The 16,109-nt window shown below is 33.8% G+C and overlaps 1 protein-coding gene across 27 annotated transcripts in view; it reads left to right on the plus strand.

Annotated features, from left to right (window-relative positions):
• The window catches only part of si:ch211-207d6.2, a 100,879-nt gene that overhangs the window by 17,650 nt on the left and 67,120 nt on the right, over positions 1–16,109 (plus strand). For 10 of the 27 annotated variants that reach the window (XM_068214042.1, XM_073926479.1, XM_073926563.1 and 7 more), the window contains exon 1: positions 5,982–6,085. The exons of the other annotated variants lie outside the window; for them this stretch is intronic. The gene's annotated coding sequence lies outside the window, so the exon portion shown is untranslated. Of the gene's footprint in view, positions 1–5,981; positions 6,086–16,109 lie in introns of those variants that run through there. 27 annotated transcript variants of the gene reach the window in all.

Raw genomic sequence — 16,109 nt, forward strand, 5'->3', positions numbered from 1 at the left:
TGCAACCTATCACTGGGAAACATCCATACACACTCATTCAAACTCATACACTACGGACAATTTAGCTTACCTAATTTATCCATACTGCATGTCTTTGGACTTGTGGGAGAAACCAGAGCACCCAGAGGAAACCCACGCAAAGACAGAGAGAACATGCAAACTCCACACAGAAACGCCAACTGACCCAGCTGGGGCTTGAACCAGCAACCTATTTGCTGTGAGGCGATTGTGCTACCCAATTAATTGATAATCCAGCAGATCAACCACATTGTAAAACGTTTTAAATGTTGTTTAAGTCATTCTAAAATGGCCTCAGCCCAATTCTTTTATCTGGTTCAGTTTTATTATCTCCCAGAACTGTCTTAAATGGCTGTGCTCCCAAAGAGCAGTCTCACACCTCCACATGCCACCATATATTTATTGCATTTCAGCTTTGTCTTCTGAATCTGAGGTGCAAATAATTTATTAAAGAATAGAAAAAAAGACCAACAATTGCTTCTTCCACTGCAGCAAATTCCAGTTTTCTTTTGATATTTGGCGCCACTTTAATTGGAAGTAATGATTTTGTGTTCCTTGACTGATAAGATGAAAACAGTACTTTATTTGCATTTTATGCAGTATTCTAGTTTTGCACATAAGTCTAATTCTAATCTAAGTTTTTGGATTGCATCTTTAAAGCATGGCTATTGATATCTACCAACTTAGTTTATTCAATTCACTTTACCGCATGTATTTGGACTGCTTGCAAACTGCTTAAGGTTAGGGTTGCACGCATTAATGTCCACTTGATGGCTTTGTCAATTTAAACTGAAATTATCATGAGCTGTATAAATTAATCCAAACGTAAAGCTGACAGAAAGAAAATGGCTGTATGCTGCCTACACTGACAAAAAATGGTTTATTTTATAAAATTGCATTTAAACAAACAAATTAAGTTGAGCATTATTTGATTTGTTTGTTTAAATTCAGCCCATAAAAATTGTTTAGAACTACTTACATAAATATATAATAATAATAAATTCAATTAATAATTTTTAGTGAACACGAACGTATTAATATTTAGTTGCAGGATGGTAGCAAACAGGGAAAAAAACAGCTGCATGAGAGAAAAACATATAAATATGGATATAAATGTACTCACCAACAGTCAAGATGATTCATAGTATGTCGGCGCTGGTAGCCTAAGGGTCAGAGGGGTCAGAGCTTAGACATATAGCACAAATGTGCTGCGTTCATCCTGATACACAGACATGATACCGCCCATTCTCTCTTTCCAACTTTACTTCCTGTTATAGACTGTCCTATCACATTAAAAGCAAACATGTAAAAAATAAAAAATAAAATAAATCTTAACAAAAAAAGATGATTCGTAAACTGTAAAACTCAATAAGTTATAAGGTAACTCAAACCATTTGAGGAAACCGATTACAACAAACCATTTAAGTTCAAAAACGAATCCTAAAGAGTAGTGTGAACTTAATCCATTTGAGTAAACAAAGTACTTTGGGAACAGTAAAATCCAATAAATGAAGAGAACTCAAACCAACTGAGTACTGTAAAATTCAAGTTAAGGCAACTCAAACTGTTTGAGGAAACTAAATGCTACAAACCATTTGGGATCAAAAATGAATCCATATAAGTACTATGAACTTACTCTATTTAAGTTGAAGTAAAAAAGTATTTAATCAACTCTTTACCTTCAACACTGAGTTCAAAACTCTTTTCAAATGAGTAGAATTAACTTTCAATGAATTTCAAGTTAACTAAACTCATTTCGTTTGATAACGTTTACTGTTGGGCTTTGCAGTGTAGTTGTACCCATGAGTCTGTGTTATTCAATTTCAGCTGTTATCTACAAATAACATACTTTGGAATGTCATGATTGACCAATCAGAGTCAAGTATTTTAAGATTTATTCTACACTAGCTGACAACTTTTTTATTATTATTCTTAGCTGTTGTTGTGATACCTGAGGAAAGTGATTGCAGGAATACCATTTCTCTGTACTGATATTGTTAGGGTTATCATGTAGAATTTGCTATTCTTTTATACTTGTAATGATTTTAAAACAATTTCTTTATTGTTGTAATTGCTATAAATGGCCCTTAAAACAAAACCACACTCAACAAAGTCGAGTGGTGCTGATTTGCTGTCAGCTCTCCTAATTCTACTAAAACCTGAAGTCCAAAAGATTTTCTGGAGAGTGTCTTGTATCCTAGAGACTTGGGTGTATTTATACCCTCCTTATGCGCTAGCTTGGAAACAGAATGCCATTAGCGAAGAGCTTAGAGGTGTAAACTTGGCTGTGGCGGTGCTTAAGTTTCTCATTGGCTGAGTAAAGCTGACCTGCTTAGGGACTTTTATCTGCGTTGTTGGTGTCTATCTAATGATGCTGAAAGAGGAATGACTAAAAATACATTATGATGTCCTCTGGGCAGCCCTTCATATAAATGTCAGTTTTACCCATTGGAGTGTATAGCTGGACTGTTCGCTCTTACTTCTCAGTCTTTCTTTTAAATGTTAAAAGTAGCTGGAGAGAGTGAACTTGGTTATAAATTACATGAAAACTAGCAGTAGTGAAAACTAAAGCTGCTAAAATATAATGTGTAAAGTGTAAAATGGCAAATGCAATGTATACATTGAGCTCTTTCAGTTCACTTGAGGGCATTTGTGTAATAAGTTTTCATTTATTTATTTATTTATTTATTTATTGGAAGAGAAAAGTATCATGAGAAAGATGTGATGATGTCATTTGTTTTTAGAGAATCAGTCTGAAGCAGTGTGTGCTGTGAAAATATTAACTCAGGCAGTTGGTTTTCATCAGATTATGAGATGGAAAAAATCTAACACTACATAATAATACAATAAAAAATATATTTTTTATTATTTTTTTAATTATGTGTTCTCTTTTACTTTTTATTGCAGATAAACTGTCAAAACCAAAATTTTACATATAGACAACAGCCAATTATGTAGTAAACAGTGAAAAGTAATCATTGTTCATGGGTATTTATTGTATCTAAAAGTCACAGCAAAACAATATTCAGTGCCTGCTGCTGTCCATGCTTGTTTTATAGATCAAATCACAGAAGAAAAACTCACAATTGCCCATATTTGTTTAGCTGAATGTTGCTTGAATACAGCTTTTAAAAGTAAAGTTCACCCAAAAAGGAAGTTCTGTCACCATTTACTCACCCTTCTCTTGTCGCAAACCTGTTTGAGTTTCTTTTTTCTGTTAAACTCAAAAGAAAATATTTTGAAAAATATTGTAAATGGAAACCATTGTCTTCCAATGTATTTGTTTAACCTACTATGGATGTCAGTGGTTACCAGTTTTCAACATTCTTTAAAATATCTTCTTTTGTATTCAACAAAAAAGAAACTTATCAAGGCTAGGATCCATTTGATGGTGAGAAAATCTTTATTTTTAGGTGAACTATGCCTTTAAATGTTCAAGTAAGGAGATAAGTATGGCAGACTATATATTGTACAGCTCATTTAAAGGAAGAGCTTGAACAAGAGGGCACTCTTTCATCAGTGATGGACAGGATCTGTTCCAGTATGATGTCACATAGAAGTGTATTTCTGAACAAGTCGTTTCAAAACCGTTTTAGATTTAAAGAGTAAATAACCCTAGCTGATGTACTTTCACCATAATAGATTGTGTACACAAACTGCAGATCCATAATTATGTTGAAAACACCCTTCTTTAAATTCCACATTATTGCACTGTATTTTTTAATCAATAAATGTAGTTTAGGAACAGTGGTGGAAAGAGTACTAAAAATAATTTTCAAATAAAAGATGAATTACAAGCCAAAAGAAATGTTGTGCAAGTATAATAAAAGTATCTATCATACTTTAAACAGTATTTAGAACAATGCAGCTCTTCTAAATGTACTCAAGAGTCGTTATTAATGAGTATTACTACTGAAAGTATTTCATATTTTACATTACATGTAAAATTGTGGCTTACTCTACATCATTGCTATTTTTTAAGGATGTTTTAAGTTCAATTACTAGCTATTCGTGGACTATACATTTAAAATCTGAGATTAATTTAATGTGAGAACACATTGCAGTAATATATGCACCTATAAAGCCAACAGATAACAGGTTGATAATCCATTTAGATGCATAGTAAAGTCTGTGTAACCTGACGTGCAAAAATCTGAAGCCATGCTAATATGTTAACACTAGGTTATGCACTCTAAAGACTAATTAACTAGCTACAAGTATCCAGCAGTTGGCACCACAAACCAGGCTCATGCAGCACTAAATATTCCTTTTAGCCGATCATCATAGTCAAGAAAGAATAAATATATAAATTAGTGACTGCAGGTTGAAAAAAAAAATAATGCAGTAAAAGTACTACAAATATACTTAAAGGGATAGTTCACACAAAAAATTATTAAGATTTAGGGTGCTTTCACGCCTATGGATTGATTCTTTTGTTCCAAAACAAGAATTAAAAGTGTTACATTGTTGCACTTTGTTCTTGGTGTGGTTCGATTACACATGGCAAAGTTTCTAAACGGACCAAAACAGCTAGAACAAATCACATACGAGTAAACTCTAATCACACTGGAGTTTCACAATTTATTTTTCAGAGTCCCGCTCAGCTGTTATGCGTCCTTATTTTAATTTATGGTGATGAAACAATATAATCGAAATTTTGAATGGTGACACCCACAGACATCATCACAAAATATAAATCAGAGATAAGACTTTCTCATACCATTGGCTTATGCATTATAGGCTTTACATTAGAGAGAAATAACAGATAAACTAAGACTGCAGTTCAGTCAATTTTACTAACATATAAACAGCTCTGGTAAACAGCTCTGGACTGATTGTTTTGGCGTGGATTAGAGTGTGATTGCTGAATCACATGCCAAACGAACCGCGCTAATTGGGGAAACGTGCCACGTTCTGTAACAAAAGTCTAACTACGAAAGCACCACTACTCTCTTTTACTTTCAGCCAAGTGGTTAAAAACCTCTTTTAATTTATTTCTTCTGTTGAACACTAAAGAAGATATTTCAAATAAAATCCTGCAACAATTGACCTCTAAAATAGGACAAACAAGTACTATGGAAGTCAAAAGTTACAGGTTTCCTACATTATTGAAAAAATATTTTCTTTGTTTGGAACAAGTAAAGGGTGAAGAAATGGTAACAGAATTAAAATTGTTTGGGTGAATTATCCCCTTAATTAAAAGTACATATAGATACAGTAATTTCAGTATTTATTATTCACTGCTTTACTCCACTGTCTAGGAGACATAAGTGTGTACATCATTAAACAATGATATTTTTGAGGTTTAATCTCACAGTATGGCATCTATCATCGCTTTGGCCTGATGCCTTTGTTTCTCAGTATATTTGGGGATGGACAGGAAGACAGGGTGGAGGAACTAGCTATGGAAACCATTTCCAGTTTCTGCAAACAACAGGCAGGTGTTGGACACTGATTAAAAAAACAATGGAATTTGGAACATCTTCGAAGAGCATCTCACTCTTCAACTTTATTAAGAGACAGAGAGAAAGAGAGACGTAACACAATCTGCCTTACCAATCTAAGCTTTGTTTGGAAAAAAAGCTGTTGAAACCTCTGTTGTTGTCTGTTCAGGGTCACAGTCAGAGTTTGTTGCTGTAAAACGAGCCCTTTGCTGAAAGAATGAGAGCTTCGCTTTGAAAGCTCTTTATTGTGTTCTTTGTCTTAAACCTGATGCCATAACCTGTGTCCAAACACTCTGGAGCCACAAACATAAACACTTCTCAACTAATTGTCTGTGCCTTTTCTAGTAAGTGATCCCTCCGTCACCTTTGTCCTTGCCAACGGTTCACAAAGGTGTGGTTTCGGGAATAAGAGTGCCATTAGTCTTACAATAGACCCTCCTTTTGCTGCATCTCTGACTCACACACACACAGACACACACACACACTCTACATAAACTTGTGCTGTGTAGGGCAGAGACTAGAGCAGTGAGCGAGACACTGATATATTTAATAGAGGGAGGCAGTGTGAGCCTCACACCGAGCAGGATACACATGCAAACTGACTCAGAGGACGATTGGAGCTGGTGAGTATTTTTTTGTAGGATGCATTCATTGTATAAATTTGCCACTATAAATGTCAGATCTTTTATGAGTACATATTTCATAAACAGTGCTTTGAAATGCTCATGCCTTATGTTTGTATTGCTGCTTAAGATGCTTTTGCATATGAAATTTTGGCATAGAGATTTATGTTGTATGTTTGAACAGCCAGAACGAGACTGTTGTGTTTGAGGGTTTAAAGTGTTGCGGTTAATTGGACTTTTTGACACAGAGCCATGAGATATTTCTGATTTCATGATGTTTGAAGCATTATGAGTGTCATAGAAGCTACCTGATTCTGTTTTGTTGTTGTGTTTAAGGTAAATCCTTATTTATGGACCACCCTTGTTGGTGAAATACAGTTATGTGATATAACGTTTCAGAAATTGGGTGGTTGTATCTACAGCAGTGTAAATAAATATGATTTAATTAGTTAAAATGATCTTTGTTTGGAGTTTTTTTTTTTTTTTTTTTGGAGTTGATTGTTTAATGTGGTTGAAATGTGGAAAATGCTCTTGAAATGTTTTAGTAGTGCTTCATTTGATTTAATAGGAATAACTGTGTGTTTCGTATCTCAATAGACTGAAACGTGCATAATGAGAGTGTAAAATGTACAGAGGGGAGTGTTTGCTCACCTTATTTGCAGTAAAGATGTTATTTTTGTCATATAATCTCACACTTGAAGGCCAAGTGATTGTTTCTTCTATTAGACTGCAATAAAGCAGTCATCTCGGTTTAATCTAAAGTTTTGTCCTCTAGTAGGAACTATGAGGTCAGGTAGCTTTATGATCTGTTAAAAACACTGCACTGCAAGTCCTTGAGTTAAGAAAACACTTGGTCGTGAATTTTCTGAACATAAGAAATTTGTTTTATCTAAGTGCTGTGTTTCTTTTAAACAGACCAGCAATATTACTAGCAGAGTATTTATTTATTCGCAACCAAAGAATGTTTAAAGTTTGACTCTTGGCCCTCTAGCGGTTAAGTGTAACATTGCAAGTTAGTTGTGGATGGATATTTTGGAAATTACCAAGATGCAAATTACAGGGTGGTTTGGGGTGGCGGGGATTGATTGAATTTAATTAATGCTTGATCCAACCTGAAGGACATCAAAACAACTTAAATAGGGGGTCAGCCCTGTTAAAATTAAACAATACCTTTCTCTGATCTATATCTTAAATATTAACAATTAAAAATGTGTGACATAAATATACATTTGACCCCCATAACGGTTCATACCACCGTGAATCTATAATTGCACCAATCAATGCTAGGAAAAATATAATTTAACAGTCTGAAACTGGCAGTTCTAGAGCGCCGATAGACATCTTAAGTGTTTATATCTGCATGTAGACCTACAGTAACCTCTAAAATAGTCACTATATCCCTCAAAACACTGAAAATGTATTCATTTTATTAATAAATTAGATAATTTAAATACATTTATAAATTTTATTCACTGAAGCATGTACTCCCAAACTACTACCGTATTAGTTGACCCCCCTGATCGTCAATGTATAATTCACATGCTGGTAATTACATGAGTTGGGCTTTGGATTTGCTCTCCCCCACTGATTTAATCTGATAGTTTAGGCGTACTGGTGTCTTAAAGATAATTATAATTTTAATCGTATTATCCAGGCAAATGCCATGCATCAAAACACTCTCCACCATCACTTCTATAAATAAAGGAATACAAACATGCACAATATAATAGCCAGATTTACTTTTCTATGAATCATGTCCATTCCAAGTGTGGATATTCTAAAGAATTCTAAAGAAAGTCTTGAACTAAACCAACTAGCAATGAGAAAAATCATGGCACAAACTTTTAATTGAAGCAAAAATGTATGTGAAATTATGATGACTTTCTTAAGTATTGTGATGTGTACACAAGTGCAGTAAGGCAGTTGTGACTGCCGAGACCAACCTTTTACAGTCTGTGGTCGAAACATGGGCACTGCATTTAAAGGGCACCTATTTTACCCCTTTTTAAAGATTTAATATGTCTTTTGTGTCTCCAGATTGTCTGTAAAAGTTTAGCTCAAAACACCCATCAGGTGTTTTTCTCTTAACACATTGTCGCTGTTTTTGTTGCCTTCAATGCTAGTTCTCCCGACACGCCATTCCCACGTGCCTGTCAAAGTGTGCCTTAATCTCCGCCTCGGCTGTATCAGATAAACAGCACAGTGAAAGACATTAAAGAAGAATATCTCACGTAAGGTTTGTGAGAAATACTACAGTAAGAACTTTACCAATGATTATTATTTGATGTGTTTCCTGTGGAGTTAATTCAAGCCTTTCTGTGACGATGAGTCACACACAATGTCGTTACAAAGTTCATGCACACACACAGCTGTGGTGATGAATTACAATAATTTTATCATCTTTAACTTACTTTATTACAAACATGCACAAACGTTCTAAAAACATTTTAAACTTGTAAAACTCATACTTGATCACATTTGATGATGACTGATGATCACAGAGAGCGAAACAAATCTTTTAATCCCAGTTGCTTTGCGCACTTTCTGTTTTGTTGATACAATTATTTGCATTACAATGAAGACATGTTAAAACGCGGCTGTCAATGAATTTGGTGGGCAGGGAAATCACACTCCTACGTCACATTGCGGTGGGCCTCAAAATAGGAGGGATTTGGATCCTATTTTAACGTCAGAAAAAAATTTAAAAAGAAGCTTATTGTCTTTATATCACCCCAATATGACTGTGGACAGACTATACCTACACACAATTCTTTCCAAACAGCGTTCAAAAGTGTATCTGCATCATAGGTGCCCTTTAAAAACTAATGTAAGCTTGCAGTCAACTGTGAATAGGCTGAATGTAGGAAGAAAATTATTTTCAAACATACATAAATGGAAGATGCATTCATAATTAGACCTATAAAATGTATTCTGAAAATTCTTTAGAGTGAGGTTTTCAATACAAAAACAAATGATAAAGATTCAAAATAATAGGATGTCATTTTAATCTCCCTGCCTATGAGCTGAAAAATAAACCAGCAGTTACAGGTTAAAAGAAATGTGATAATATTTTTAATGAGTCAGCCCTGCCAGAGTAAACTGCAGACAGTGTCATAGTGCTGGGGGTTGGGGTTGGGATATTTGTGATACATCGACAGAGATTTGAGTCCTAAAGGAGTAGAATGCAGGGCTCTACTGTGGGCCAGCTAAATGGTCTATGAAATAGCACTGGTTGATGAGGCTTAATTGTTGTCGAGGTCTGCTGAAATGCTGATGGCCATGCATCAGCCCAAATCTTTTGAGCCGAGGCATTTGTGTGAGTGGGCGCTGGATGGGCTGCATTCCACTGCTTTGCTGACTTAGGGAGGATTTGTATTTGACGCGATTGTGCCAACGCTGTGCTAGAGAGCAGGGACGGCACATTCGACACGTCCAAAAACAGGTGTGGGGATATACTGACACTGTGGGTGGATGAATGTATCCGAATGTGTTTGCTACAGTAAATACAATTGGAGTTATTTGAAGTAGCAGACATACAACAATGCTAATAAACAATATGTATACAATACTAATTTGTTGTCATTTTAAATCTTTAAAAATTCCTTTATCCATCAAAACGCTTGGTTTTATCCATTTGTCAGCAAGAAGATTTTAAATGTTGAAAACATAAAATGTTAAATATACATAAAAAAATCATATAAAATGATTGGCATGCTAAAATATTATTAAATTTAAATAAAAGCATATGCATTTTTAATTTGTAAAAAAATTTATTAAATTTTCACAATTTCTGTGATGCTGAATGATGATGGAACATTATTTTGCTCACATTTTGACATTTTATATTAAGAATATACAGTTGAAGTCAGAATTATTAGCCCCCTCTCGATTTGTTTTTTCTTTTTTAAATATTTCCCAAATGGTTTTTAACAAAGCAAGGACATTTTCACAGTATGTCTGATAATATTTTTTCTTCTGGAGAAAGTCTTATTTTTTTTTTTTTTCGGCTAGAATAAAAGCAGTTTTAAATTTTTTAAAAACCATTTTTGAACCTTATTAACCTAGTTAAGCCTTTAAATGTCACTTTAAGTTGTATAAAAGTGTCCTGAAAAATATCAAGTAAAATATTATTTACTGTTATTTTATATATATATATATATATATATATATATATATATATATATATATATATATATATATATATATATATATATATATATATATATATATATATATATATATATATATATATTATTTTATTTATTTATTTTTTTTAAGCTTGGTCAAATACAGGAATACACTCCTTTAAAGATCTTTATATTGATAATTGTTTTTTAACGTTTTAACAATTACAGCAGATATTTGATCTACAGACAACCCTTTTTAAATAACCAGCTCGCAGTTTTTCCCAAAAGAATTTTATATAATTTCCTTTTGAAGCACGAACCTCCCTTGTAGAAAGGGGGAATTTTTATTATATATAATAAATTGTCTCAGTTAGAATGTGATGGTTCATTAGAGCATCTCAAAATGGCATTAGACTCCACTTGTCTAAATTAAAGCTCTCTATGATGTTTCCTTCCGTAGACCCACTGTAATAGATGCAGTCAAACCCAGGCATCGCTCGGTTACATGTTTTGGAGTTGTCCTAAAATAGTTCAGTATTGGATTTCGATTTTTCAATAAATTTCAATAGTGGTGGGAAAACAAATATACCCCAAGCCTATTTTAGCTACAGTATATTTGGTATCAGTGAAGATCATCAGTAAAAATCAACGTACAGATATTAGCTTTATAACCTTTTTACCACTTAAATTGATTTTACTGAATTGGAAACGAAAAGATCCTCCACGTTGCTCCACAATAATATAAAAATGTCATGTCTCGCCTGCAACTTGAGAAGCTAAGACTTTCCCTAAATAAAAACAAAGAATTTCCATGTAATATGCAATACATTTGTCAAGTACTTCAACAAGAGAGCAGTGATTGAACCCTAGTATAAACACGTTAAATTCCCCCTTATTTAGTTATTTAGTATTTTTTTTTCTTTCTGTGTTTTCCTCTTCCCCACTTATCTCTGTATTTTTTTCAGTTCTCTTATACATATAATATTCACATGATGTTGCAACGTTTTGTTTAAATTGGAAAAAAGTATACATATGTAACAGTTATAATTTGTACTGATGTAAAAACAAATAAAGAGAATAAAGAGAATGTTTAAAAATAATTTTAATAATAATGTTTTATTTGAAACATTACAGACTTTACATGAAATCTAAGGTTCACTACACAAATGTAGCAAAATTATGTTTATATTTGAAAGCAGCAGAACAAATAAACCCATAACCAAACAAGACTTGGCTCTTTTTTTATATATTGTTATCATTACTAGCCTACCCTTAACTGCTGATTGGTTGTAAGTGTGTTATGGGATTTGGCCTGACACTGTGACCAAAATTGATTCCCGCACCTTTAACTAGCTTTATATATTTTTTCAATTTATTTTTGTATATGTATTCACTTTTAATTCACCAAAATGCAATGCCTCATAATTGACCTTTTGATCAGGAATTCACAAATGTGCTATGTTTGAATTCTTTGTTGATATTTTTTGATTTTTTGACTTTGTTGACTTTGTTGATATTAAAATTACATACAGCACATGATACTGTTAATTAGTTCAATTCTCTGAACATACTGCTAGTAATTATTTGCTAGGACAGTTTAGGTTTGGAATTTTCAGCTTGGTGGATAAAGAGAGAGAAATAAAGAGCAGACAGCGAGTCTAAAACTGCTTATCATAAAATTGCTTATAATAAAATATGTATAGTGCTATATTATAGTATTTACATACATTATGATGTTTGGACTGCGAAGCCATTAAAACATTCATTATTAATGGGGAGATTTATACTTGCACATTACACATTTGCAAATATTACTTTTATATCAAACAATGATTGCTGGGTTTTCTGCAGTATCACAGCGTGGCCTTTAAAGGGCGCCTATGATGAAAAATCAACTTTTGTGAGCTGTTTGGATAGAACTGTGTGTAATCATAGTGTGTCCACTGTCATACTGTTCAGTTATATAAACCCAACAAGTCTCTTTTTTTAAGTTTACGGATGTTAAAATAAGACCAAATCCCAGTAATATAGAGGCCCACTGCAAGGTGATAGGAGTGCGGTTGTCACCATATTAACATGTACACACATGTCCACAGAACATTTTTTTGCAAAGAAACTGGAATTAAAACATCTGTTACAACTCTCTGCGATTAGCTGCACCTCAATAATTAATTTTATAAGTTTAAAACATTTTTAAAACAGAGCATGTTTGTAATAAAGACAGTAAAATCGCTATGTAATTCTCAACTGCTATAATCACAATGGGCTCAAGGTTTCAAATAAACACACCAATGTGTGTATTTGTGTGTACAGCAAACGCCATTTGTGTGAGACTCATCGTTTCAGAAAGGCTTGAATAAACTCCACCACAAATACATCAATAAACGTACTTGCTATTTTTGAATAGTGACTTTATTTCAGTGTCATCCGTGTCTGTATCTATCACTGACTGCTGTTAATCTGATGTAACGCCTAAGAAGCAAACATGCATGTGGGAACGGTGGGCAGGTAGAACCAGCTCATTTGAATTTAAAGCCACAGGCTACAAAAAACAACTACATTCTCATCAGACACCAAAATGGGCACACTGAGTTATTGAGTTATTTATTCAACCCAGTGGTTGAGTTAAAAATATTTGGTGCTTTGTTGATTTATTTTTAACCTATATTGGGTTATTTATTAATAACTCAACCAGTTGGGTTAAATATTTGATGCTTGTTTGGGTTATTTTTAACCTTTATTGGGTTATTTGAAAAACAACTTAACCAGTTGGGGTAAAAATTTAGAATTTTAACAGTCAATGTGCTTTTTCTATCCATTTCACCAATACTCTTAATTATTGATAATACAAACGCACGTTTGTGGCCGTTCTACATTAAATGGATAAAAACGCTGTGTCTGGAACTTAAAATGTAGTGGAAATAAATCATTTTCAACATTTTTGAAAACTGCATGTTCTTTATTTACACAGCCATAATTATAAAATTAATAGTAGTACTAGTGAGAGTAGCATTAGTAATACCATAATAGAAAAAAATAACATCATCAAATGTTAAAACAATAAAAAAAAAATAAAAAAAAAAAAACAATGCTTTGGGTTAAATTTTAAAACCCAATGCATTGGGTTAAAATAACCCATAGCTTGGAAGGTGCTATAAAAACCTATATTTGGGTTACATGTTGGGGTATGTTTAACCCAACTATTTTAACTAAGCAGGATCTACATAAAAAAATAAAAAATAAAAAATAATAATAATAATCTGAAGGGTATTTTGAGCTGAAACTTTACAGGCACTTTCTGGAGACAACAAAGTCTTTTCTTACATCTTGTGAAAGGAGTAAAATAGGTGCCCGTAACTGGGACTTTAGGCGTAGAACAACCAAATTTCTTGAAAAAGGAAATTCAATAAAATTGTGTAAAATCATTTTTAGGTTGAAAGTATATCTGAAGCCTAGAGAGCTAAAAGTGGGAGGGACTTCTGCTTTTAAATTTATTGTTAATTTGTATTTGTATTCAAAGGGGTAAAGGTTTAGGTTGATAGTAGGTTTAGCTGAAAATTAAACACAATAGGTTACTGTAAAGGGTAGAATGTTAGGATAGGTGTAGACACTAATAAAAACAATATCATGTGCAAACCATATATCAATCAATCAAAAGCGTTAGGAGGTTTGTAAAGCCCCTGCAATTAGAGCTCACATCCCATTCATTTAAAGCTGAACTGCGGATTTGGAGATGGCTCTCCTATATAAGGAGAGATATTTTCATTTTCATTCCTTTTAATAAGAGGAAAGGGGATATTATAAATATTTTTATGTCAAGTTTAAAGGGTCAGTGAGTTAAAGGACAGGTTTTTAGAATGTGGAGCGTATGTGAATAATGTTTGTGCAAAGGTAAAACATGTCTAGCATGTTTACATTGAAAAACAGCAAAGTATAAATTGTAAAAGTGCTAATTTGTGTTTAAAGGCAAAGCAAGGTCACAAACGGACATGCTAACTTCATGTGTATTTATATTTATCATGAATATGAGTTTCCTGGTGGGACGGTGCTGTGGGTAGCGCTGTCGCCTCACAGCAAGAAGGTCACTGGTTCGAGTCTCGGCTGGGTCAGTTGGCATTTCTGTGTGGAGTTTGCATGTTCTCTCCGTGTTGGCATAGTTTTTGGTGTGTTGGTTTCCCCCACAGTTCAAACAAATGCGATATATGGTATATACGCTATATGGATTGCAGCTGGAAGGGCATCTGCTGCGTAAAACATATGCTGGGTAAGTTGGCAGTTCAATTCGCTATGGCGACCTCAGATTAATAAAGTGACTAGGCGGAAACGAAAATGAGTGAATTAATTAATTAATGAATTAATGAGTTTCCTGGAGAAAAACTGGTCATGAATGACCTCTCAACTCCTATTTACTACAGGGGAAATCAGAGATTATTTTGGTACCTGGCCAAAAACTTTACACAGCAGAGGCAAGAACAATTTAAATATAGATTATGAATAACCAAATGAAGCATATTTTATGTTTACATATTTAATGTTAACAGTGAAATTATTGTGTATTACCTATAGATGTTTATTTGGTTATCAAAAAAATCAGATGCTACATTTTACTCAGAATTTAATATCTTAATTATTTTTGCTTAAGTAAGATTACCCCAAGAATAAATCTATAAAGATGATGTTCAACAGCATATTTTTTCCTGACAACAAAGCAATTGAATGCAAATTCAGCATCAAATCCACAGAACTGCTTCATGTTTTAATTTTTCACAGAGGAAGCTTCTTGCGAGTCACTTTTGGTGTAGCCTAGCATCCTTTATCCAGAGGCGTTACTGATAATGGACTCTATCATCCGGATGAAGGCCTGCTTATAGCAGCGAAGCAATAATCAGTCAAAAAATTTCATCCAGCGCATCACATGTGTAGATTCTCCAGTCCTGCTCACATTGCTCAAGCATTCTGTGTGCGATATACTCTAATGAGCTCTCTCTGTGCACATGTCCACATACATTCTGTCATTCTCCACAGCACTGGCTAACCTCAGCTGAAGCACACGTACCAGTATATTTACACTCCTTTGACAATCTAATGCAAGCTGCCTCATGAATCATGCTGACGGAGAACAAGACTGCAATTTGTTCTGAGTTTGGATGGAACTCTATATAACTTATTTAAAAATGAGCTCTGCAGTCTCCTCAGTACAGCAGTGGAGCGGTAAAAGAGCACGCTTGCAGGAACAGTCTGAAGTCATCAATGCCATGTTGCTGTGTAATATCAGCTAAGAGGCTTTTGTCCCGTTGTCATTTATCCTGTTTACGAAAACTGCGTTGGCATAAAGTTTACAGCACATTTCCCCTCATAGGGCTGTATTAATAATTAAACAGGAACAGGATTAAAGGCTCGTTCACACAAAGAACAACAACTTGAACTAAATATTTAATAATTGTTCTAATCCTATATAAGAACAGTCAAAGCAACGCCACAAAATAGCAATATTGTTGGAATCACTCTGATGAAATGTTAATCACAGTCTATCAAAGAAAGCACAGTTTAAAAATAGGCATTATATATACATATATATATATATATATATTTTTTTTTTTTTTTTTTTTTTCCTAACGCCATTTTTGAAAAAAGAAATAGTTATATTTATGAAGTTTGAAGTCATGTGTGTCAGTCAATTCTTTTACAGTATTTTGTGGTTACATTTTTACTGAATTGTACCTTTAATATGTTCTTTGGTGTGACACCAAACATTAGAGAGAAAAATTACCCTTAAGCAGTGTGGTGGCGCAGTGGGTAGCGCTGTTGTCTTACAGCAGGGATGTACAAACTCGGTCCTGGAGCGCCAGTGTCCTTCTAAGTTTAGCTCCACCTTGTTTCAACACAACTCCAAGGAA

The sequence above is a fragment of the Danio rerio genome, chromosome 2 (genome assembly GCF_049306965.1).
Source record: "Danio rerio strain Tuebingen ecotype United States chromosome 2, GRCz12tu, whole genome shotgun sequence".
Lineage (NCBI taxonomy): Eukaryota > Metazoa > Chordata > Actinopteri > Cypriniformes > Danionidae > Danio > Danio rerio.